At 42.8% G+C, this 25,420-nt stretch overlaps 1 long non-coding RNA gene across 1 annotated transcript in view; it reads left to right on the top strand.

The window, feature by feature from the left end:
- Positions 1–20,968, top strand: part of LOC138919166 (uncharacterized) — a 37,938-nt gene extending 16,970 nt beyond the window's left edge. Inside the window, exon 2 of the long non-coding RNA XR_011429139.1 lies at positions 20,698–20,968. This is a non-coding gene — a long non-coding RNA (uncharacterized lncRNA). The remainder of the gene's footprint in view (positions 1–20,697) is intronic.
- Positions 20,969–25,420: the final 4,452 nt, after the last annotated feature.

The raw sequence follows: 25,420 nt of genomic DNA, 5'->3' as shown, positions 1-25,420 counted from the left end.
TCCCCTGAGAGACAGTAGAACATAGTGGTTAAGAGCCCAGGTGCTGGCATGCCCGGGGTTCATGTCCCGGCTCCTCCACTTACAAGTTAGGCCTTCGGCAAGTCACTTAACCACTGTGAACTTACAGTGTAAATGGGGACATAGTAGTACCCATCTCATTAGCTTATTGTAAGCTTAAATGAGTCAACTTGTGTAAGCACTAGGAGTGCCTGGCACTTAGTATATGCTCTGTCTGTCAGCTGTTACTGTCCCCTATGGTGATTCTGCCCAGGAGATGCTGTCTGATTGAATGTATAAAATCCTATACACCCACTCCTGCTGATCTGCAGCACAACTACATGCACATACTTGTATCACATATTTCTCAGGAGACTTAGGGGGACTAATTGATTTAGGTTAATAAATCAGAGCACTCTGTGATCTTTACAAAGCCTATGTACTAGTACAGGCATTATTTTGTTTTTATGTTTTTACAACAACTGACTAATTTCTTCTTTCTGTGGCAAAGTTCCTTCGTGAACCACATAATTTTTTTCTTTAGAAAGCACAAGGCATTTCTCAAGACTTCCTTGACCTAACCATGCCACGAGTTGAGAGTCCTCCAGTAGAGGAACTTTCACGGGTCATTTCCCAGTGACATGTGACAAACTGGAATCCTGACAGAAGCCTCAGTGAGTGAGGCGAGTGAGCACACAGGGCCAGACATGAGGAAGCTGTGGACAGGAGATAAGGCTTCACAGTGGTCCAGACAAATTAAGGACTCAGATTTATTTTCACTTTCTCTGTAATTTGTATATATTTTAGTTCCCAGACTGCACTTTTCATATGCTATACCTCTTTAAATATCAAGGAGCAAGAATATCAAATGTAATATCTTTAAGCAAAAACTGGCATTGGTTGGGGCAGTAGCATGTTTCCAAAGATGGCCACAATACTCTCACCCATCCCTGTATGCACTCGCTTTTGCAATTCCTCTCATAAAGAAGCAGAGTTTACTTATCCATCCTTCAAATCTAGGCTGGCCTTGTAACTTTGATCCATAGAAGAAGACAGCAGAAGTAATATTTTGCAGATTCTGAACCTAGGCCTCTAGAAACCTTGCAGCTTCTGTTCTTCCCCTCTCTTGCTGTGTTTACAACTCAAGTTCATGTGAAAAAGCCTGATCTAGCCTGCTAGATGCTGGAGACACACAGCCTAACTAAACTCCAGCACTAATCAGCTCCAAGCCAACCTGCTCATTGACTGTAGCTGCAGGAGTGTACCCAGATGAGTTCATCAGAACGACCACCTAGCTGAGCCCAGCTCAGATTACTAACCATGAGAATTGTGAGCTAAAAAATGATTATTTTAGACCACTAAGTTTTGGACTGGTTTGTTACACGGCAAAGACGAACTGATACACATAGTGTGTGTCATTGTAACGAAAATCTGCCCTTTAGTTCAGTGAAGATATTTGAACTGTCAAGGACTTCCAACTGTTGAAGACTGTTGTTGGCCTTTTGGGACTTTTAAAGGGGTCTGAAATGAAAGTGGCCACTATAAAAGTATGGGCACAAGCTCACCACAGAGAAAAAAATAAGCAGTGTGTGGTTTTGAGGGACAGGGTTTTTACTGCAGAGGCTCTGGATTTTTGTGGGAATGAGGTAACTACATACTCAGAATTTACAAAGAATTGGCTTTTCGAAATGATTCACAATAAACTTTACATTTAGAGTACAGTTTATAGTTTCCCAAATACTTTCAACTACAATATCTCTTATGGCTTGAAATAAAGAAATTGTTAGAGCTGACCAGGACCATATATTCAGGGGTTTTCAAACTTGGCATCACAGAGTTAGAGACGACCTGGGGGCTGACCCCCCAACTTTCCCTTTTATCAATTTTTAAATGTTAAAGACCCAATTGAGATTTCATTTGAAGAAAGAGTTGAGTGGCTACAAATGTGTACAATGATACTTACATAGCTCAAATGGCTCATTCACAGACAGAAACTAAATTTAACGAACCCCCTCCGACCACCCCCACATGAACGCAGATTTCCAGACTTCTTTACCACACTCTACAGCTCCATTGTAATCTCCATTTTCCACAGATGAGGGCCTGGGCTCAGATACTTACTTGAGATCATCTAGACCGGGTAAGGCTCTAACACAAGTTTGCTGATTCTAAACCCAGATCTTTCACCCTTGCCAATGATGTTTGGGAACTGGTAACTCTGTTGACTTAAAGCTCAACCACAGGAAAATTATACGCCATATATAATAATTGCCCACTTGTCATGGTCCCCAGAAACCAAAATTCGTGATTAATTTTTAGAGAATGAAATAGTCTATGTTTTAACATTCTTGTAGAAACCCTTGTGCCCTAATGTTAGAAGAGCAAAGGCTTTCTTCCTCCAGCAACCTGCAGAAAAGGAACAAACTTATCCTTGTGACCCCAGAGGTATAGAAGAAGAGCCAAAAGTTGGAGGTAACAGGAGGTAGACAATAGCTTACATTTAAAAAAAAAATTTGTTTTGAACCTAATTGCTGTCATAAAATTGGCAGCTCCTGTCCCTGAGGTGTCCAGAATGGTGCAGACAGGACTCCAGGGCCGGTTAGGAGGGTGGATAATCTGACGCCTAAGATTCCTATAAGGAAGCTTATAAAAACTCAGGTCCTTGGTCTTAAGTGAGGATTAGCGCTTTTATTGAATCTCTGAGAAATCTTGTCCCCAAAGAAGAGGGCTGTTGCATATGTTTCCCCAAACCTTAAGGCGTTCTTTATTCAGGACTCATTTAGAACATACAGAACGTTTATTCTGACCGGTTATCCTGGCACCTGAAATTCACCAGCCCTTCATAGGGGCACACTGCTTTACCACAAATATTTATAGCAGGGTCCTCAGGGGTCTCAAACATCCTTGCCCAAATGTCTTCCGTTTGGGAGAGATAGGCTTCTACAAGAGGAAAGGGCTCCTCGTGGCTTTGTCGATTTCAGTTCTCTCACACATGCCAAGGCAGGAAGAAGCCAGGTGGGAAGGGGGCAGGAAAGGAAGGAATTTGTACTGATCCTTGAGGGTATGCCAGGGCCTGGACTAGGGGCTTTGCAAAAGTGATCCTCCTTAATCCTCCAGCCAACAGTAGAGACAGCCAATTTTTTTCTCTCTATTTGCAGACAGGTAAACTGAAGCTCTGAGACATTAACTTGTCCAAGGTCACCTTTCTAGAAGCAATAAGCTTGTTTGAAAGCCCCTACCTTTCACCCCAGCAGCCCCATAGGAAGGTTTTGGTAAAAGGAGCTCAGTTTCTTCAGTGGAATTTAAAAGAATGATGTATTAGTATTCTTTAGCCACTAATTTGTGTCATCCATGCAAACTCTCACCATCTCAGGAAGCCCCCAAGGACGGGAAAACTCTTCTAACTCAGCGGAAAGCCCACTGAACTCACCAAACACCCTTCTGGTCTTAGCTCCAGTTTGTCCACTCGTAAATAAGGGGATTTGGACTACTTGCTTTCTTAGGCCATATTTCTAGCTCTAAAAAATCTCCGTGGAATCAGCCAAAGAAATTATTACCTGAGTCATGTGTACTAAGGAATTTCTTTCAATAGCAGAGAATCCCTACCACTGTGAGTTTTATTTTTAAACTTCTTTTTTCACATGCATACTTGGTACGAGTAGAAGGTGTCAGAGCGGGGACCTTTATTTATTCCCAGGGTGTTTTTGGCATAAGCAGGAACCTCAGTGAGAGCTTCCCCCACACATGAGCATCACAGACACCTCTCCGATGGGGTGCGAGCAGAGCCCTGCTCAGCCTCTGGTGAGAAGATAGCAGCCTGCCAGGCGGGGCTGGAGGTGACAGGGAACGTGGTGGGAGACAGCTGGGAAGAGCACAGTGTTAGGCATCACGAGATACCATTCTAGCATGGACTCCAACTCAGACTGTGATGTCGGGCAAGACACGGTTCTTCCAGGCCTCCAGTTTCTCAACTCTAAGAGTTCTCCAGCCCCTTTGGCTGACAGATGGCTAAGGAACCTAATAAGATGGCCTGTGTATGGTCATATAACTTCATTCATTGGTTCTAGACTTCACTCCTTTAGAGCTGGATTTGAAAATATGCCTTCTGGGCCCTCTCATAGCCTCATAGATCATCTTGGGCTGGTCTAGTCCACCTTACAGATGACATGCCTGTGAATTAACTACCTTGTGGATTATCCACTTCAAGATTCCAACCCCAGGAACAGAATAAGATTTTGCTCTTTATAGAGCAAAAAGGCATTATTAAGATTGTTCAAAGAACCAACTGGGAAGGACCTTGAATTAGACAAAAATGGCTATGGGGAGAGTACACACTCATCACTGAGAATGGGGCTGGCTGCCTCTCACAAAAAATCAAGTAACTGATCTAGATTTAACTCTGTTTCAAGGAGACCAGAGAAAGGTGCTAACCTTAGCCCTTCCCACTGGTGCTCAGCCCAAGTCCCTAGTCTTCCAGCTGGAGAGCCTTTGGTGAGTTACAGCCAGTTGAGAGATGTAGCTGGACAAGGAACATAGGTCTCTAGCATTTGGAAAACATTTTCCAAGACGTTGACTAGATTCTAGTCCATTCTCCTGCCAAATCCAAGAATCCTTTCCAGAGCATCCCTGGCAAATGATTACTTCCTCTTTGTTTCAACTTTTCTAGCAATTGGAAATGTACTGCTTTAATGCAGCGGCTGGTCCCTTTCTTGTAGAGAAATTAGTTAGAAAATTATACTGCAATTGCAGTCTCTCCATAAGTAACTTAAAGGATATCTTTCTATCATTCACTTGTAACAAGCTTTCTAGGGGAGGAATCATCTCCTTTAGAACTAATCAGGATTGTTGACTACAAGCAACAGAAACAGACTCTGGTTGTCTCGTATGAAAAGGTACTACATGGAAGAGATATTAGGGATCACAAAATAAGTGGGAGACTGAAAGAATAAGCGTGGGCAATAGGCAGGATCTACAGTCAACATCAAGGTCATATGTCAGGAACGGTCTGGTCCATGTGTAGGTGCTCTGAACTGCCAGACCTGCAAATGTTTCCTCCATCTGCACCTCATTCACTAAAGATTCAAAATCCTGGGAGCAAGTTTGTGATTGGCCAAACACAAGTCATGTAGGTTAGATTTGGCATTTGGCCTTGGCGTTAATTTAGATGTATAGGTCAGTCCTTCTTCTAACGGGGTGACTGTAAAGCTGTTGTCACTGAACCCTCTGAGTACACACATATGGCTTACTTTTGTGCCCTGCACGGACTAAGTGCCCAGTGCTGTCTCCAGTAGAGACACACAGTTCTCCTCCAAAAGACAGTTTTGAAAAGGTGAAGAAATGAATTCTGTCATCAAGTCAGTTGTACCTTCCAGCTTATTAATGTCGTGTATAACTTTACACTTCTATTACCTGCGCTAAAACACACCAGTATCACTTAATGAACTTTTTAATTGGCTCTTTAAAATGGAAGCGCAATCAGGCTCCTCATTTGATTCATGCACAAAAATTTGCAGACAGGCTGAAAGGAAAAATGTGAATCACAGTTTAAATAGATGCTTTTCAACTGCTCTGTAAGACAAACAGATGTATTAATTAGCACATATTTTAGGGCATGTTTTAGACTTAATGGGAGAAGGGGAACAGAATATCATCTCACCAGAGGCAATAAGAAAGATTTGAGCTCTGACCCCAAAAATAAAATGGCATCTTGTTTTCAGAAATGCCTATTTCTGAGAACAATGAATCAAGGGTTTAGAGTAGGCCTGTGAGGGCCTGAGCAGGCCAGAGAAATGATCTCTGGATTAACGTAACAAGGAGGCTCTTGTCTAGGAGGTATATAAGAAGTAGACCACAGCCTTAGTAATGCAGGCAAAGCCTTTTAACGTAGATACATATGAAGAAATCCAGTAGTCACAGAGCTAAAACATTTTAAAAGGTTTTTAGAAACACAATTGTGCTCTTATATGCCCGGAACTTAAATATAAGAAGATTTAGGCTGAGGGTAGAGGTGAAATTCTGGGTGTACGTGGTAGTGTGTGAAGCGTCATTGAGATAATAAAATGACAGGGTCCCTACCTTGCAGGAGATTTGAAGGGATCACACTGACACAGGCATGAATTTAATATAGTGAGTTTTCTTATTATGATAAATTCATGTTTGTTTGGTTTTTTTAACTGAAAGATGGGAAAAACACTTTTCCTTAGAATGACCACCAAGTGATTCTTTCTTCCCTCGAGCTTCTTTGGCCTCCATCCCCAACCCCCATGGATCTTTATTTGTGTCTAGGTCTTATGTTACTGGACTTCACACAGGAGAGAAAAAACTATATCTTGTTCCTTTCCTTTTCTTCTCCCTACAATGCTTGCCTAACGCCTAGAGGATACTCAGTAAGTGTGCCGAATGAATGAATCATTTAACAGAATGGGGACCACATAGGGTTCCTTGTAGTCCAGGAAGAATTCTTCTAGATCCCTTTAGACAAAGCTGTGTGAACTTGGGAAGTAAATTCATTTCTCTGGGGCTTTCCTGTAAAATGAAGGGGTAAAGTGTTGGCTGGATGGGGGATGGTAAATAGGTTTCAACTTACACGCCTACTCAGATCAATTGGTAGTAGCTGAATTGTGCTCCAGTTTGAGAAGGGTTTGGAGGCTGCCTCTGGGCTTAGCCAGGAAGAGGACTGTGATTGATTAGCCATGTCTGTTACGGGCATTGGAGCAGCAAGTTGCTGCATGTGTTATCTCTCAGCCAGAAGATAAATGCATCTAGGACCTTTCAACTGTTAATCAAACTGAGGGCTTCATTGTGAAATCATGATGCAGAAGGGCCAAAGAGATGGTCAACTGCTCTTGGCTTTTCAGACAGGACAGATTGCACACTTCTGGGATAGGCAGGTAGGTTGCTGCCTGATACAAAAGAAATGGGACATTTTGAAGCTTGTGTGTCTGATAACCCATACGCCCTGCTCACTTATGGGTTGCCGTATCTACATTATTTCACAGAATGAGGAAGTAAATGATTTGTAAAAGAACAACATTAACAGAATGCAAAAGGTAGGGAAGAGTCGCTGCCTGTCCTTCCATGTAGGTATCTTCTTACCCTCTGGGCAGTTCCCTAGAAAAATCAGGTTTATCAAGTGTGAAGGTGAAACTGAGCAGAGGAGGTGGTGGAATACCCTGGATTTCCAAATGGATCCTGATACGCTGACTGATAAACACCTAAGATGCTTGTTTTAGGTATAGCTTCCTGTGTCCTTCTCTAAAACAAATGAATCAGAATCTTGAGAACAGAGCTTAAAAGGGATATTTATTCTCAAAAAATTTCCACGATGATTCTGATAGGATTGGAAAGCACTGTTTTTGATGGCTGAATCATAGTCCAAAAGTATCTGAAAAGGATGAACAAAAGATAAAATGTCAGACAAATGTGAACTCCTCCACATTACAATAACAAGAACTGGGAAAACCTAGCTGACAACAGCATGTGTAATAAATCTGCAGTATTTAGTTTTCTGTAAGCTTAAGGGTGAACTAATTCTGAGGCACAGCCCATCAAGATAGAGATGATGGTGTCAGGCTGACGCAAATGAACGCAATGTCCAGAGCAGGGGAGGACAACCCCCATTCCTATTCTGTACTCTTGGAAGACAAATGGATTATGTTCTTGATTCAATAGTAGTAATTGTCATTTTTAGCAGTAATATATAGTAGCAGCAATAATTTTTTGTTTTTGAGGAAGATTAGCCCTGAGCTAGCTGCTGCCAATCCTCCTCTTTTTGCTGAGGAAGGCTGGCCCTGAGCTAACATCCATGCCCATCTTCCTCTGCTTTATATGTGGGATGCCTGCCACAGCATGGCTTGATGATGGGTGCCATGTCCGCACCCAGGATCTGAGCCGGTGAACTTCAGGCTGCCGAAGCGGAATGTGCGAACTTAACCACTATGCCTCTGGGCTGGCCCCACTAATAATTTTTTATAGAGCACTTCATTGTTTACAAGCTTTCTGTGTCCAACATTTTATTTACCCTAAATAAATAATTCAATTCATCTGTGTTGATGGAATACAGCCCATGGTGGATGTACAGCTCAAACCTAATTCTTTTATCTCCAAAATCCCATGTCATGTTTGACCATGTGGAGAATTTACAGACCAGGAGAGTAAGGTAGCTGAAAACCATGTCATTAGAAGAACCAGAGTCTTATCCTGGAGAAGACTTAATAAGACCCTACCTGCTATCTCCAAAGGTCTGGTGGGTTTCTATGGGAAAAGAGAGGACAGACTGGCCATGGGAGGCCACAGAGGGCAGATCTGGCCAATGGTAGAAGTTCCAGGGAGACCGACCTTGACACACACCTTGACTCAAGATACTTCTTATGGTCAAAGCCCTCTAAGATGGAACAGGCTGCCTTCAGGCAGGGGCTGGAAAACTGTTTACCAGGAATGCAGGGCAAGAAGTTTGGGGTTGGTGAAATCAGAGGTCCTGGAAGAGATACTGACTTATGAAACCCAGGCCCATCCAGTCTTCTGATGCTCAGGATTACTGGAACAGCATATCTGGAGGCAGGAGTTGTGTGGGAGATGGTGACCTCAGACGTGGGAAGCTCCCACTCTGTGCCCAAGTGGTCAAGAGCCTCACCCTTTTGCCCTCTGACCTGTACTGGAGAAGCTCGTGCTTTAGGCTGAGTTAGAACCCTGGGAGCAGCCTGAAATCCCTTTATGCTTTTGGCAACTACAGCCTCCTTTTACATCTGTTTAGTGAGCACTGATTTCATCATAGAACCACCGATGCCCAGAGCTTGAGGGCACTTAGAGGTCATTTGGTCCAACCTGGCCACATTATAGGTGGGGAAACAGTGAAATAAGTGACTTGAATCACTACCATAATTAAATGTTAGAGTTGGAGAAGGATCTAAGGGACCATCTGGCCATGCCCCTTCCTTCTCCTGAGACCTGAGAAGAGAGTGATTGCCTGCCATCACCAAGTGAGTGGTCACGGCCGAGACTGCAGCCCAGGCCCTTGTCTCTCAGCATAGTGTTCTCATTGGTTACACATGTCACCGACTCTTTTTCACTGAGGATCTATTCTTTCCATCTGTCCCACCAAGGACAGTACTCTCTGCCATGGGATGGAGAGAGGCTGCAGCTGAGCTCATAGATGGCCAGCCCTGTCATGCACAGATCCACCTTCACTCTAAGCTGGGCCTTTGGAAGGTGTGCACCGCTGCCATGGCTCCATAAAGAGTTCTGCAAGGATGCAGCAAAATTCAGGTGTTTTATAAACTGCAACTCACATTACTGAGGTTTTCAAATAACAGACTAAACTTTCTTCTGGGTAATTCTACATATTAATCCTTCCCTGGGTTAGTTTTTTGTGTGTATTTGTGTTGGAGACCAGAGTTAGTATTACGGGTGGAAAATAGAATTTAGAATAGAATAGAATTTATCTTTATAATAGATGAGAGTTTTTTAATGGGGTGAGGAGAGAAACAGCATTTAGCTGTTTTCTTCTTCCTTCCTTCTTTCCTTCTTTTCCTCCCTCTCTCCTTCCCTTGCTCCCTCTCTCCATTCCTCTCACGTTCCTTCCTTTCCACTTGAATTTTCTAAGTAAGGGCTGCAGGTGTTCATCAATTGAACAATAAGTGTTCTCACTCTAAGAGCTTGTACATATTGGTCCAATTTAAGGATGCTCTATTCTGCCTTTCAGCTTCTTTGCCCATCTAAGAACACAACTCTAGAGAACTGGGCCATCAGACACTTTTCTTCGGGTAAGTCTACACCTAAAGCCAGTGCAAAATCTCTCTTAAGTCTGACTAACACACTCATTTGTTCTGAAGTTATTATCTCTGCAAGGCTTAGCATTTGCAGCAACAAATATCAGAGGTTACCAAATGCCTCTCCTATCAGTTTCGAAATTCCTCTTTGCAATTGCTCACCACTCTTTGAGAAATTTTCCTCTCTCTACTGGAATTTTCCATCAAATGCTCTACCCTAAAGGTGAATTTTTCTAGTGAGGAAATGCAAATATCCCATGTACAGATTTTTTTTTTTAATCATGACTGTGCTTGACATTTCTAGCGGGAAAAAAATTCCCAAACCAGAAGATCCAACTCTCCCACATCTTAATTGCCCTCGGAAGTGACTCTCTAGGGTAAGAACCAGTTTCCCTAAATGTACTCAAGAAAGAAGAGTTTGGAAACTAGTGATGTCACTTCCTGAGAGAATGGAATGAATGTGAAAGAGCAGGGGCCTCCTTGGGATGGAAGACCTGGGCTCATCTCTTATTTCCACTTTTTATAACCTAGACTGCCAGGTCTACCATTTACAAGCTGTGTGACCTTGAGCAAATAACTTAACCTCTCTGTACTTCACATGGGGATAAGACTGCTACATGTCTCATAAGTTTGTTGTGAGGAATGAATGAACTGCTGGATCTAAGGCACGGTGAGAGGGCTTCCCTGGTAACAGAAGAGCCACAGCAGAGGCCTGGAAGCTGGAGTGAGGTGCATGTGTGGGTGACAGGATAGTGAGAAGAGAGGGTGTCTGATCTGGGCAATGGCAGTGGCAAAGAGCAGTGGGGGGCAGGACTGGCCAGGGCTGGCCAGACCTGCTCACTGAGGGCCTAACATCAGGCCTACTCACATCAGGCTAACTGAGGATGCATCAGAAAGCTGTGATTCCCTCCTCTCAAATGAAGAAATGGAATCCACAGCTGGGAGTAGGAAGTGGGGTCAGCCCATGTTTTAAAAAGTAAACCATATAAGGAATTACCAGAATTGGGAAGATCATTGGTCTGGAAGATAGGAGATCTCAACCTTGTCTCAGCATGCTAGGAGCTTGCTATCTCACGGTGGGCAGGTCACTTACTCTTTCTAAGGCTCAATTTCCTTTTTGCTAAATAACAAGAGGGGGGCTAGATTACTAGATTTTCTCCTCTGACTCTGATATTTGGTGATTTCTGATTTGTGAATATTCTCCTTAGTGCTTAACAAGGAGAGAAAAGATTATGCTGAATTGTAATTAAAAAAAAAAGAAGAAGAAGAAGAGGAAAGAAAGAAAAACAGAAAAGCAAGCTTTAAGATTTAACAGAACTAGTGAACTATACACCATTTCTAGCAATCCCTGGCAAATATTTTATAACAGTAGCAGCTTGCTCACCCCTTATGGAATATTTGTAAAAAAGAAGGTACAGATTGTAAGCAGGAAGACACTCGTGATGTTGAATATCTTTGAATGTCTGATAAGAAAAGGGAAAAGGGGAAATGGCATTTGATGGTAATTTTATTCATTCAATAAACATATGTCAAGTGCACAGTGTGAGCCTGTGCGCTCGGCCCACGTGAATCCCGCTTGATTTGGGTCCTCAAGAAGTCACAGTTTAGTATAGGAGACAGACGTAATAAAAAAGCCATTCTACAAGACTTATTAAAATAAGAACTGGAAAAAGGAGGGATTTATTCCAACCGGGGGGATTAGGCAAGGCTTCCTACAGGGTAACGTTGAACTAGCACTTAAACGATGAGTAAGGTTGTGATGGATGGAGAATGAAGAAAACGGGGCATTCCAGGCTGAGATAATGACATGAATAAAGGACTGCAAGCGGGAAAGTCTGGGTATTTTTAGGGCGTAGTGGTAGGCAACTTTGCTGAAACACAGAAGCATGGGAGATCTCAGAGAAGTGGCTAGAAAGATACGATTTGTTTGTGTATTTTGTTTTTCAGTTGCTTTCATTATAATTGACTTACCCTATGGTTCTTAATAGAGAATTTTACCCAATATTCATTTGAGAGACAAAGAACCATTACTAAGATGCTTGGAAAGATGATGTCGATATTTAATAATCCAATCAAGGTGTGGTTTGCAAGTCTAGAGTGCAGACACTTATGGAAATGGCTGAGATTCTTAAGAAATCGATCTTAATTTTCATTCTTTGGCTTCTTATTAATAGTAAGAAATCTATTGTGCTGAGAGTGACAGATTGGGGACTCAGTGATTGTGGTTAGGGCACTGGGAGAAGTCAATTTATATCTCCAGATCTGTCTAGATGAAAAACCTGGAATGAGTTAAGGGTGATTTTCAAAAATAAAAATCCTGTGGCTACATACTCAGGGCTAATCTGGTTCCATCACAGATTAACTCTGTGACCTTAGGCCCAATCAACTGACCTTTCATTGTCTTAGCTTCTTCCTCAGAAAACTGTGGCGATTCTGCAGTGCTCTGAGTCACTGTGGGAGGCCCATGCTGGGGGCGGGAGCACTGGAGCAGGAGTCAGGAGATGGGGCTTCTAGAGCCATGCTTCAGGTTACTCAGGCTGACATCGCAGTAGCTGTAGCCCCACCTGTGGGCATGCTCTCCTCATTCTAAGAGTAGAAACAGTACTATCTACATCATAGATGTGCATGAGAATTAAACGAGGTCACGAATATGTAATAAAAACTATAACAAGACTACAAAATGTGATTATACAGATTATTTAAAAGTTAGCTGATTCATATATGTGATTATTTTAAAAATTAGTTAATAAATATACACATGGAGTATATTCAATCAAAACACAGTTTACTAGACAAATCATACATATTTGGTACAAAATTCACCTATAGTGCAACAATCAGAAAAATTCAGAACAGAAGATTGGAAGGAATATAAGACTTTTCTTGAGGAATTTTTTTGAGATAAAAAATGTACGATGCAAAAACATCTGTTCAGGTCTAGTTTAAGACCTGGGTTGGAAGATACCTAGAATATTGTCCCTTCCAGGGTCCAGCTTGGTGGTATAGTGGTAATTTCACACATTCCGCTTTGGCAGCCTGAGGTTCACTGGTTTGGATCCCGGGTACAGACCTATGCACCGCTTGGCACGCACTGCTGTGGCAGGCGTCCCACATATAAAGTAGAAGAAGATGGGCATAGATGTTAGTCAGGGCCAGTCTTCCTCAGCACAAAGAGGAGGATTGGCAGCAGATAGCTCAGGGCTAATCTTCCTCAAAAAAAAAAAGTCCCTTCCGTGGGGAGGCTGAGCATTGTTGGCACAGGTCAGTCCTCGGAGGAGATCCAGTCTCCCTTGGGGCAGCTCTCAAGTTTAAAAGATTCCTACTTGTTTGGAGCCACAGTCTGCTCCTTTCGCTTTTAGAATCTTAGAAATTCAGAAATAGAAGCTCCCTTGGAGTTCATCTAAGGCCACCCCCACAGAGTGCAGAAGTACCTTCTACAACCCAGCTCCTCCGGCTGGAGGTCTCCTGGCCTCTACCTGAATATTTTCCCTGATGAGTTTCTCAGCTTGCCAAGGGAAAAGTATGCCGTTATTGAGCAGGTCTAATTGTTAGAAAAGATGTGCCTCTTTCCTGGACGTGGTCCTGGTTCTCTGAGACGGCGACTGACCCTGTGGCCTTAGACCCAGCTAACCGATATTCCGAATAGGAACTTCGCAGAGCAGGTCTTACCCGCCTTTGGTTTGATCATCCTTCAGATACGTGGAAACCCAGAATTCTCTCTTTTTTTGAATGAATTATTTCCAGTTCCTTCAGGCATTCCTCATTTCACCCCTTCCCCCAAACTCTTCCTCCCTCAGGTCTCCTCTCTTAACCTCCGACTCAACTGCTTCTCCCTTAACATCTTCTTGCTTGAGTCCTCCCATTTGGAAGCCTGGGCCCTTTCTCCAAGACACTTTCCTGAGCCCCTCAGAAATGATTGCTCTTTCATTCAGACTCCAGCCATGCTCTACTGTCTACCGTCTTCATTTCTGCCTTGTCTGCATACACGTGACGATATATTAAAAGGAAAAAATCACACTTTCTTCTTTTTGACCTATATTTTGGGGAGTGCTGAAGTTATCATTCACCTTCAACTTGAACGGTACATAGCCTCCTCTATGTATCAGCCTTGGCTAATTATGCTACTTAATATTTATACCCATAGTGGAGATATTGGAAAAGAAATATTATTCCTTGACTTTCTGGTATAAGAAAATTAGGTCGGGGGCCGGCCCCGTGGCCCAGTGGTTAAGTTCGCGCACTCTGCTTCGGCGGCCCAGGGTTTCGCCTGTTCGAATCCCAGGTGCGGACATGGCACCGCTCATCAGGCCATGTTGAAGCGGCATCCCACATGCCACAACTAGAAGGACCTACAACTAAAAAATGCACAACTATGTACCGGGGGGCTTTGGGGAGAAAAAAGGAAAATTACAATCTTTAAAAAAAAAAAAGAAAGAAAGAAAATTAGGTGGGATGGCTGACATTATGTGAGAGGTCACATGCTGTTATGAGCACAAAACAGAGGATGTAGGTCTCAGCAGATGGACGATCCTGGGTCTGCTGCTTAACCTGCCTGTGCCTCATTTTATATCAACTCTAAAATGCAGATAATAATCATCCTCACGATAGGACTTTTCTGAGAATCGAATGAGGTACTATGTGACAGTGTGTGGCTTATAGGAGCTGCTCCATAAATGTTCGGTGAAGCTAGTAAAGTAGAATTGCAATTCAGTATGACCCCTTAAATTAGAGAAGTTGACGTGAATGTGCAGGATTATGCTTAATTGAGAGAAAATGAGTTCTCTGACAGAAGAGGAGTAAACAATTATTATATAAGAAAGGGAGATGACTGCTTATGCTCAAAATAAATATCAGAGTACTGTACAAATATCAGGAGGTATTATGTGAAGAATGCAAAAATTACAATAAGTTAAATATTATTCAGTGTTACATTATTATCAGAATTCCTTAGGCCTTGTTTATAGTTCTTTGTCTCAACACCATAACCATGTAAATTGAAGCAAGACTGTATACATCGAAGTCTCAATTCTCATGTGCAAAATCTAGACGTTTGGAAGAAGTGATCTCTAAGATCCCATCCAGCTCTAAAACTTTCAGAGTTTAGCATTTTTAACTCAATGTAAAAGCTCTTGGATTAAAAAAAGAACCCCAAACCACTGCATTTATGTGCAATGAGCATTGGGAAATGCTACGGAAGAACTATCTCAATACCGGTCAGTAGGCATCAGAAAGGATATGAGTGTAAGGGGAGGGGTTTGGGGGAGTATGAATAGCTTTTTTCCATTCCCATTGAAGACAGAGCCAAAGCAAGCTCACTGAAATTGCATAAGGGAGGTCTTTCCAACTATCCGGGGTGTGTAAACCAGAAACAGTTACTAAAGAGAGCTTGGGAAATCAGATCTTTAGGAACAGCAGAGCAAAAGGTTGTGGCAAATGGCCTTGTGGAGGTCTTCCTAGCCCAGTGGCTTACGGCCGCATCTCTGTGCTAGGCTGGCTGGCAGGCTCCTCCTGACTCTGTATACTGGCCTGGTCCTAGTCCCCCTCACTTTTACTCAGTGTCACTAGGGAGCGTGACTCAGAGCCAAACGGGCAAGCTAGATTCCTAGTTGCTCAATGTTTTATTGTTAGCAGTTCCATGACACTGTATATGGTGCTAATGTGCTTTACAATGAGTTTTATTACTGCTACTTGCAATTATTTTGAAGCACATTTGCTGTTTCCTCATTTTTTAAGATGGAAGTGCTGACACTCAAAGAGACGAGGGCAAAGCAAGAGATGGCTCTGGAGTGTATAACCTCCCTGGCCTGAGCCCTTAAGTTGGTCTTCTCAGGTCCATGTTACCTAGTAAGTGCTATTAAGTCTTGATAGGTCCCCATTTAACAAATATGAGAAATGGAGCATGTCGGTGAGGGGCAGGAAAACAGATAATCTACACACCAGAAAACTTTACTATGCGTATCAAGAGACAGAGAGAATATAGGAAATCCAGCCAAATGCTGTAAACATTTGGTGTCATGAGAATCATTGCGTTAGAGGTAAACATGGTCTTTGGCCTATGCCAAGGTTTGTCACCTGGGTGCCCGGCACTATGGACCTATGCGAGTATGTCCAATGTCTTCCCTTGAAAAAACTAGAGTGGCTTAAAGAAAAGAATGTGATGCAGGAGTGGTATTCAGAGACCTGAATTCTAGTCCTGAAATGCCAAGAACTTGCTGTGGGAACGTGGGCAAGCTTTGGGCCTTAGTTTCCTTCTCTGTGCTGAGGCAAGTCTGCAGATGTTGGGGAGCAGGAGCTGTGGTCAGTCCCCAGATGAACAGACTCTTTCTGCTCCCGTGGCAGGGAGTGACATCAGTGTGGATGTGTGGATGCTTCTGGGGCCAGGTGCAGTTGCAAGGTGGGTCTCACAGCCTTTGGAGGATTTTGAGTATCAGAATTATCCAGGATTATCAGACCACAGCCAGTACCACTACTGCACAGCAGTGCCATGTACAGTGGGTATTCAGCAAGTTCCTGCTACAGGAATGCATTTGGCTCAGCTGTGGGCAATAAAGACCTGAAAAACAGTGGTTTGGGCTAGACAGAAGTTTATTACCCTACCACCATGTAGTAGGCCTCCCAAAGACGTCCATGTTCTATTCTCCAGAACCTGTGAATATGTTAGGTTATGTGGCAAGGGGGAATTAAGGAGGCTGGTGGAATTAAGGTTGCTAATAAACTGACCTTAAAATACAGAGATAATCCTGACTTATCTAGGTGGGCCCAATGTAATCCCAAGGACTCTTAAAAGTGGAAGGGGGATTTGGAAGAGAGAACCAGAGTGATGGTAGCATGAGACGACAGCCTGGCTTTGAAGATAGTTTCTGGCTTTGCAGACAGACGAAGAGGGCCATGATCCATGGAATGTGGGCAGCTTCTAGAATTTGGAAAAGACAAGGAAACAGATTTCTCCCCAAGCCTCTAGAAAGGAATATACTCTGCTGACACATTGATCTTGACCCAGTGAGATCCCTGTCAGACTTCGGATCTACAAAACTGTATGACAGAAAAAGAGAAAAAATTGTTTTGTTTCAAGCCGCTAAATTTGTGGTAATTTGTCAGCACAGCAATCAGACACTAGTATTATCATCTAACAGACATCTGAGTTAGGCAGCCTGAGCTGAGGAGTTACAGTCCCAGGGATCAGGGACCCAGGCTCCTTTTCTCTTCTTGCTCTACTGTATGACTCCCATTTGCAAGACCACCTCAAGGACAAAGATGGCTGCTGAAGCTCCAACCATTACATATGCAGTCTGAAGAGAAGAAAAGATGAGGAGAGAAGTTGTCCCTCTAAGAAGAGTGTCTAGAAGTCACACATACATCTGCTGACTTCTTACTGACTAGGTCTTAGTCATATGGGCACATCAAGCTCTGGGAGAGCCTAGGAAATTCAGCTGACTGATTTTGTGCCCAGTCAGTTACTGAGAAAGGAGGGACTGGATGTTGGGAAGCAATTAGCAGACTCTGGCACAATAATGACAGTCTTTTTTCCCTCTCTCTAAAACAGAATTTAAGGATCTGAGTTCTACTCTCAAAATCTGCTTTGACGCACAGTGAAAAAGCTTGTAGCCTCTCAGTGCATTATTTGCTGGTCTTCCAACCCTTTCTTCTTGGCCTAACACATACTCTCAGCATTCCTTTCCACTTAGCTGCCTTTTAGAGGTCACCACTCTCTGCCTTTATTGCCCCTGTCTTTGCTCAGGCAGAGCCTCGTCACCTCCTGTCTGAATTCTTTCTGAAGCATTGGGCACTCTTTTGAGGTAGACGGAGTAGGTATAATTATGCCCAGTTTCCTCCAGATGAGGAAAATGAAGCATAGGAAGGTGAAGCGACTTGACCAAGGTCCCAGCTGATGGATGGCAGGGGAGCAATGTTGAAAGGTGCTTGGCTGAGCAGTAGCTGCCTAATTGCACCAGAGTCCTTTTGCATTGCTAACCAGGCCCCTGGATGGGAAATGAGTTTAATGATCATATTCTGGAATAAGTTTTCTAACTTATCAAAAATTGTGGCAATTTATAATTTACTACCTGTAATATGGAGTGCTAAGCACAGAGAGTAGGAGTGGCAGAAGAAGAGAGAGAAAACAAGGACAGGGGTAGGCTATAAGGTGGGCTTCCTCATTCTTAGTACCTGTGTTGACATGATGGTATGCCCCAAATGGAATTTCTCCAAAAATCTACTTCCTCACCCCCTACCCCTGTCACGAAAGTCTCTATTTCTATGTTTCCCACGTAGAAATGTTGGGATTGTCTTTTATTCCTCCTTCTCTTACCAGCTCCTTCATCTTATCCCTCATCATCTAGTTATTGCCAAACCCTATGGATTATAAGTCAGCAACACATCTTTTACCCGTTTCTTTCTTGCATTCCCAGGGCCACTGCTTTTCTGTTTTATATTTCAGTAGCTACTCAAGGGTCAACCTTCCTCCTCTCTGTTCCTCCTTCTTCTTTCCTGCAATGCTGTCAAACTAACTTTCTAAAATGTGGCTAATCATCCCATCACTCGGAAAACATCAGTGGCTCTTCCATTACTCCAGAACGTCGTCCAAACCCTGCCCTTTCCTGCTTGGCTGCCCTCGTTCACACTATGACCTTTAAATGGAGTCCCCTTTGCCTACTACCATTCAATAGTCAAATCTCACACAGCCTTCAAAACTGGCACAAATGGCACTTTATCTGTGAAAACTTCTTTGATGCTGCTCCTCCTCATGTACCCAAGGTGGGAGCAATTCCCCCTCCTCTCCTAAGATCCTCCAGAATTTTATTTTTCTATTTGTAATATTATATTTATTTGCATAATTATTGGCTAAGGTCTACTTCTCCAATCCTGGGTAAGTTCCATGAAGACATGGTCCATGTCATTTTTGGTCACTTATTGTATGACCAGGGCACAGTGCCTGGCATATTATAGGTTGTCCATAAAAATTTCTTGAATGAATGAATGAATGCATCAGTTGAGTTAGTTCCCATGGTTGCCTGGTCACATCAGTATCACTTGAACATTTATATAAATAAACATATATATATATATGTGTGTGTGTATAAAGATGTATATAGATATATCCGCCTATATCTATACACAGATGTCTCTCTTTTTTTGCTGAGGAAGATTGGCCCTGAGCTAATGTCTGTTGCTAATTTTCCTCTTTTTGCTTGAGAAAGATTGTCACTGGGCTAACATTTGTGCCATCTCCTCTACTTGGTATGTGGGACACCACCACTGCGTGGCTTGATGAGCAGTGTGTAGGTCCACGTCCAGGATCTGAATCTGCAAACCCCAGGCCGCCAAAGTGGAGTGCGTGAACTTAACCACTATGCCACGAGGCCAGCCCCCAGATATATAGATATCTTAACATACACACACACACAGAGAAACAGAGAGTCTGAGGCTCCTCATACCTACCCATCCACCAACTAACCAAACAACCAACAAAGAAATAGCAAAATCATTCTGAATAAGAAGCTCAAGTGGGGAGGAGTTCAACATATTTTGGAAAAGCTCCTTAAGTGATTCCAATAGGAATGCTTTCTTACCCCCATCTCTTCTGCCCCTGCCCCTGATGAGAGCTACGATGTTCACTTCCTATCCTGTATTAAATTCGCTTGCGTGTGTACCTTTCTCCACTCACATAGACTAAACCCTTAAAATACCGGACTGTGTCTAACTCATCTCTGTATGTCTAACCTCCAGCACCTTGGACGTGTCATGCATTCAGGAAGTGAATGCCAAACGAACGAGAGGCTATGGAGGACTGCATGTTGCAAATTTAGGAAACATCCTTTTACTTCTTTTGTCCAGAGCAAAGGAATATTTAGAAAGCCCAACCTCTTGCCTCTGCCAGAGAGAGCTCTTTTGATAAAGAGAATGCTTGGTTATATTAAAAAAAAGTTTCAAAGCAAAGACCAAACATTTCAAAAGTCGAGCAGATGGCCCCTGCAGGTAGTGTTCACTGACTAACTGGGATGCTTTCAACTGCCTGTGCTAAAATTGGTGCTAGGGGCTAACGTCTTGCTTGTCTTGCCTCATTAGAAAATCTTTCTCTTTCTAAGACGTGTTTCAGGAAAAGAAGAAAGAGAAATGAAGGGGAGAAAAAACGACAGCTGCTAGGTTGCCACGTGAGGGAAACAGAGTCTGAAGATGAAGACTGTAGTTGGAGAACAGACTGATCCATCCCACCTTTCATCTCTTTTTACTACTACTCCACACTCTCATGCCTAGCTTCATTTCCTATTACGATCCTTCCAAAGAAGGGAGCTTGCCCTTCTTCTGCCTCCCTTAAGCTTCCAAAGGCATTTCTGATCTCTTTAGCAAGAACCAGCTGAGCAGAGCCACGACCTTTCTCTTTCTTGCCACTCTGAGGAGGAACGGAAAGCAGAGAAGGTGACGGGCAGGTGACCTACCTTACAGTGGGAGTAGGGAGTGCTTTGCCTAAATTAGCATCACAGGGAGAGTTCCAGGCTCTCCTTCTCAACTCTGGCATCAGAGTCTGGTTCATAGTGGCAGTCTGAAGTGGATGCTGTCGGGGTACAGACAAGAGAGGTAGAAACAGTATTATGGTTAATTCACCATTCTACACACCGAGAGAGGGCAGAGGGAGGGTGGCAAAATGATAACAAGTGACAACAAATAGTGGATAATCCCAGATCCACATATAAACACCTGATGAAGCCATGGTGCAGAGCTGGCTTCGGGTCTGAAAGAAAGTGACTTGGGAAGAAACATTTGTTACTGATTTTGCACAAAGTGGATGAGTGAGAACTTACCCATTCGTTTGGACAAAATATAATTTTATAATTGTAATATTCTTCTTTATACTTTCTACTGTTGAAAGAACACTGAGTTCAGAGTTGCATGGCTACTGGTGCATTGATTGTAAACTTATTATTATTTTTTTTAGGGAATAACACTGGATTAAAAGGCAGTTCAAGGGGCCGGCCCCGTGGCCGAGAGATTAAGTTCACGCACTCCACTTCGGCAGCCCAGAGTTTCGCCGGTTTGGATCCTGGGTGTGGACATGGCACCGCTCATCAAGCCATGCTGAGGGGGCACCCCGCATGCCACAACTACAAGGACCCACAACTAAAAATACACAACTATGTACCGGGGGATTTTGGGAGAAAAATGAAAAATAAAATAAAATAAAATAAAGACAGTTCAAGGCATGCCAAGAGGAATTGTGATTATCTGCTCTAGGAGCATTGTCCACACCATGAATTATTATGCACCCTGGACCTGTCTCTTTCGAGTCACTGACAAGTGGAGGAGACACCTAGTTTAAAACTCTAGCTTAGCCTCTGACCAGTGAAAACATGTAGACCATGTCGAATTAGCAACAAATACCTCCCCCTCTCCACTGGGAGAGGACTGGGTGGCAGAAGCAGAAGTTTCCTTTCAACACACCACAGTTCCCACCCCAGAGAAATGACAACAGCAGACGTTGGGCCAGGGGGATATATATTCAGACACACCGCCCCTCCAGCACAGGTTGTTAGAGAAGAGTTCTGCAGAAACACAGGACTGTCAGCAGAACCTGGGGGAACCCTCTACCCTGTCTAGGGACCTATACCAAGCCTGGAATGACTTCTTCTCATTTGGAGATGAGGGAAGAGAAAGAGCCCCAATGTGGGCTCTTTTAAAAAGTTCTATCATGTAAAAGGAGGAATATTTTGTACTCAAGATACGGAGAGAAGACACACATTTGGAAAGACACTGTTGGGCCCAGGTCTGCAGTCATCCCTGATAAGCAGCCTTCTTGCGCATGGCTGCCAAACCTGAAGCCAGACCCTGTGGAGAGGCAAATGAAATCTTGTGAGTTGGAATGCAGACTACTTTCACTGGATAATAGCCCTGCTCTCAGAGTTCGTGTGCCCTTCATCTGGAGTCTTGCCTCTCTGCCATCCCTGAAACATGGACCTTATACTCATGGTCCAAGATAGTGGCTAGAGTTCTAACCATCTCATTAACATTCCAGGCATCAGGATAACAGAAGCGACAAAAGAGCACACTCATTATCTTTTAAGCAAAGTCACCAGGAGCTGCCATACAACACTTCTGCTTACATTCTATTGGTCAAATTTTGTCGCATGGCCACCCTTAATCGCAGAAGATTTATTTAAAGTACATATCCTTGTCTTATTTAAACAAACGAGATCACTCTACTAGGCAATTTGCATTCTTGCTCAAACTACCTTGCACATGAAGACACTCTAAGTCATTTCTAATAGTTGAGTGGTATTTGTTTGTATGGATGTATAGTTATTGAATAAATTATTTGACATTTAAATGATCTCTTCCCCCTCCTTCTTTTCCCTCCACTACAACCAACCTTGCAGTAAACATCCTTGACTAGCCCTCTACTGTACTTTGTGAGCAGTCATTTTCCTGTTGTTCTTTGTTTTAGCCTGGGTTCCCCAGAAGTCAGAATTGAAGTAGAGGAATTATGTCATTTTAGTTTATTAAAGAATTACATCTCAGGCAACATGAGTGTAAAAGGGAGCAAAGCAGGGAAAGAGGGAGAGTCAGTATAAAAATGGACATCGAGCTGGCCAGTACTAAGTAATAATGATCGCTCAATAAGTGGGACTACACCTCTAAACAGCCTTAGAAACTGCATCTAAAGACTATCCATTAATGAGGGGAGAAAAGAGGAGTTTATCCCCCGGCTTCCGTCTCCCATTGGTCACAGGTGTACTTTACAGGGTGTTAAATCACCTACACTTCCAGCTTTTGCATGTATATTCAGAGATGCTGACCTGATCCTGCAGCAATGTTAATTATAAAGCCCTGGAGTAGGAGATGAGCAGCGTTCAGTGTGAACAACAGACTGTCAGTTTGTACATATACAGTTCACCAGAATTTGCACAAAACTGAAACAGGAAACATCCAAGCAGCTCTGTCCTGGTATAAGGGGTGGACTGTATTAGAGATCTATTATGCACCCCTGCAGATCTGTTCATAGTCCTTATTCTATCTGGTTCTTGTACTGCAATAGGGAATAACCTCTGTGACAACAAGATGTGCTCAATTCTTTTCTATGAGGGGAGATAAAAGTTCAATCAGTCAGAGTCAATTCCAAGATGATCTTGAAACCATAATTGAGATTAGTTCTATCTCTCTTTAACCACTCTTTCTAAATTTCCCTCTCCTTGGGCTGCACTTCAGCTGGTCTGGTTTGCATGCCTGGTGGAGTGACCAGTTACACACTTACTTTAACATCACACTATGCCCTCCAGCTGTCCCCTCAGCCACACTCACACTACCATGACCTTAGCTTCTATCTGCTTCATCTCTTGCCTTGATTACTGCAGTAGGCTTTTAACTGATCTCTCCAGCTTTCATCTCTTCAGCTCTCCATTCCATACTCACAACTACTACAAGATGAAAATTTATAAAAGTATAGCTTGATATGTGTGATTCGTTGCACAAAAAGGGCTTCCCGTCGCACATGCCGTGAAGTCTGAACACTTTAGCCACAAATATAAGGCCCTTGTTAATTATGATCTGATTCCTACTGGATTCCCCAGTGTTATCTCCTCCTTCACACCCTCTCTAGTTTCAGGTACTCTAACCCCAGATAACACCTCTGATTCTATGCTTTCATGTTGTTATGCCTGTCAATGCTAAATAACCAATACCCATTCTATAGACAAGAGAGATAAGGTGAGTTTTACTTGAACCAGAGTGAGGATTATAATCCAGGAAGGCCTTTTCCAGAGAGGAAGAAGGCGTTCTGGAGAAGCATGGTTTTCAGCACAATCTGATATCTTTTTAGGACAAAGAACATAAATTAAACGTGCCCAAGATACATATTCATCAAAGAGGCATTCAGTCACAAATTAGCAGGTAAACATGACCCTGATGTCAGGAAAGTGGCTAATACTGATGTTGCCAATAGGATGTTACCAATAGGGTGCAGGAGGGGAGTGCAAGAGAGTGCATTCTTTAGTGGTTAAAGCAGGTGTAAAGTGTATGTTTGATAGGGCATAACTCATGCTTCTTTAGTTCACACTGAATCAGTTTTGAACCCGAATAGTTAACCCATATACCTCAGTATGTGAAAATCTCTTGTATCTTTTCTCATGCTGTTCCTATCACATGTGTGCATATCTAAACCCTAATTATCTTCCAAGGCCCAACACAATGAAGATACTTACTAAGAGGCATGAGGGATAGAGTCAGTGGGCAATTGAAGAGATGCGGTCAGGAGCTATCCCAAGACTAACAGGGAGGTCAGTCAATAACCCGTTTAGGGACCTCTTGCCCTGTTACAGGGTGCCCTCTCTCTCTAACACCCTACCCGTAGTGTTCTTATTAATGTTTGTTTTTAACACACTTCTCTGGTTTTGATACATCACTCCTTGTTTAGATCAAAGACTTCAGAACCAGGAACAGCTTTAATGCAGAAAATTAATATGTAATATTTTAGATTAAACAGGATAAAAATAATTTCTGTGAATTCTTTGATTTACAAGGGAAACTACACTAATATACTCTCATGTTTAATTGACTGTGTCACCCAAACAACCTTGCTCTATTTTTTTAGATAGACCAACCCAGAAGAGGAATATGAAAGGCTTTACATATGCGTGTGTGCTGAGGAATGCGACTTATGTTTTCTGGAATTTTTCTTGAGAGTATAGTCAACAAATATGGCAACAATTATTTGTAGATTAACTGGTATATTCTGTAGGTTCTGTGCTGGGGTGAATAAGACAGACTTTGTCACTAAAAGGCTTCAACATTAGTCAACAAAGTAGACAAGTGAGTGGGAAGATAAATATAGAAAGAAAATGGTACTATGGGACTATATTGAGAGCTAGCAAGGGGATGGGAATGTGTGACACCTGGATAGAAGAGGAGAAAAAAATGGTAGGTGAGCTGACTCAGTTTAAGAGTAGCTCTCGGCATCAGACATTCATTCATCTGCTTCTTTAGTCATTCTTCAATCATTTACTTTTGTTCCTTCAAGCAAAAGACCTTTATTGGGAGCTGTGGCAGACACTCTTCGTTGATCTAACTTTCACTTCCAATCCTTTTATTTGTTCCTAATCACCTTTCAAACAAGGATGGTCATCTGACCCAATTCTAGGCAATAAGGTAAAAAGGGAAAATTGCTGCAGGGGTCCTAGAAATATTTTGATTCCCCGACATAGATGCCACCCTTTTCCTTTCCTCTTTTTTCTCACTAGACTATATGTACAATGGTCATAGCTGCTGCAGCCAGAATGTAACCATGAGGAAAAAGCCCAGAGAATTTCAACTTAATAGAACTGTGGTGACTGCATTGAGCCTCTAAACTGGCACCAGCAATCATCTACCTCTGGATATTTTATGAGAAAAAGAAACTTTCATTTGTCTAAGTCATGGTAGTTGAGTCCTCTGTACCTTGCAACTGAAAGCATCCCTAACAAAGTTGGGAGTGTGCTTGGGGCCAGGCCTTTGGTTTGGTGAGCTCTTCATCAAGTCTGTTGCAAACAGCTTAAAGAGGAAGAGCCTACTACAAAGGAGTAGGTGATAACATCTCTTCATTTGCTCCTCTTCAGTGAATGAGGCACCAAGATTTATAACAGGGAGACTGGGACAAGAGTTATAGGTGTCTGGCCCCTTGTCTCAGCACCATC

This window comes from Equus caballus, chromosome 19 (genome assembly GCF_041296265.1).
Source record: "Equus caballus isolate H_3958 breed thoroughbred chromosome 19, TB-T2T, whole genome shotgun sequence".
In the NCBI taxonomy this organism is placed as follows: Eukaryota; Metazoa; Chordata; class Mammalia; order Perissodactyla; family Equidae; genus Equus; species Equus caballus.
Note: the sequence above shows the minus strand (reverse complement) of the source record. Positions and strands in the feature narration are given on the sequence as shown.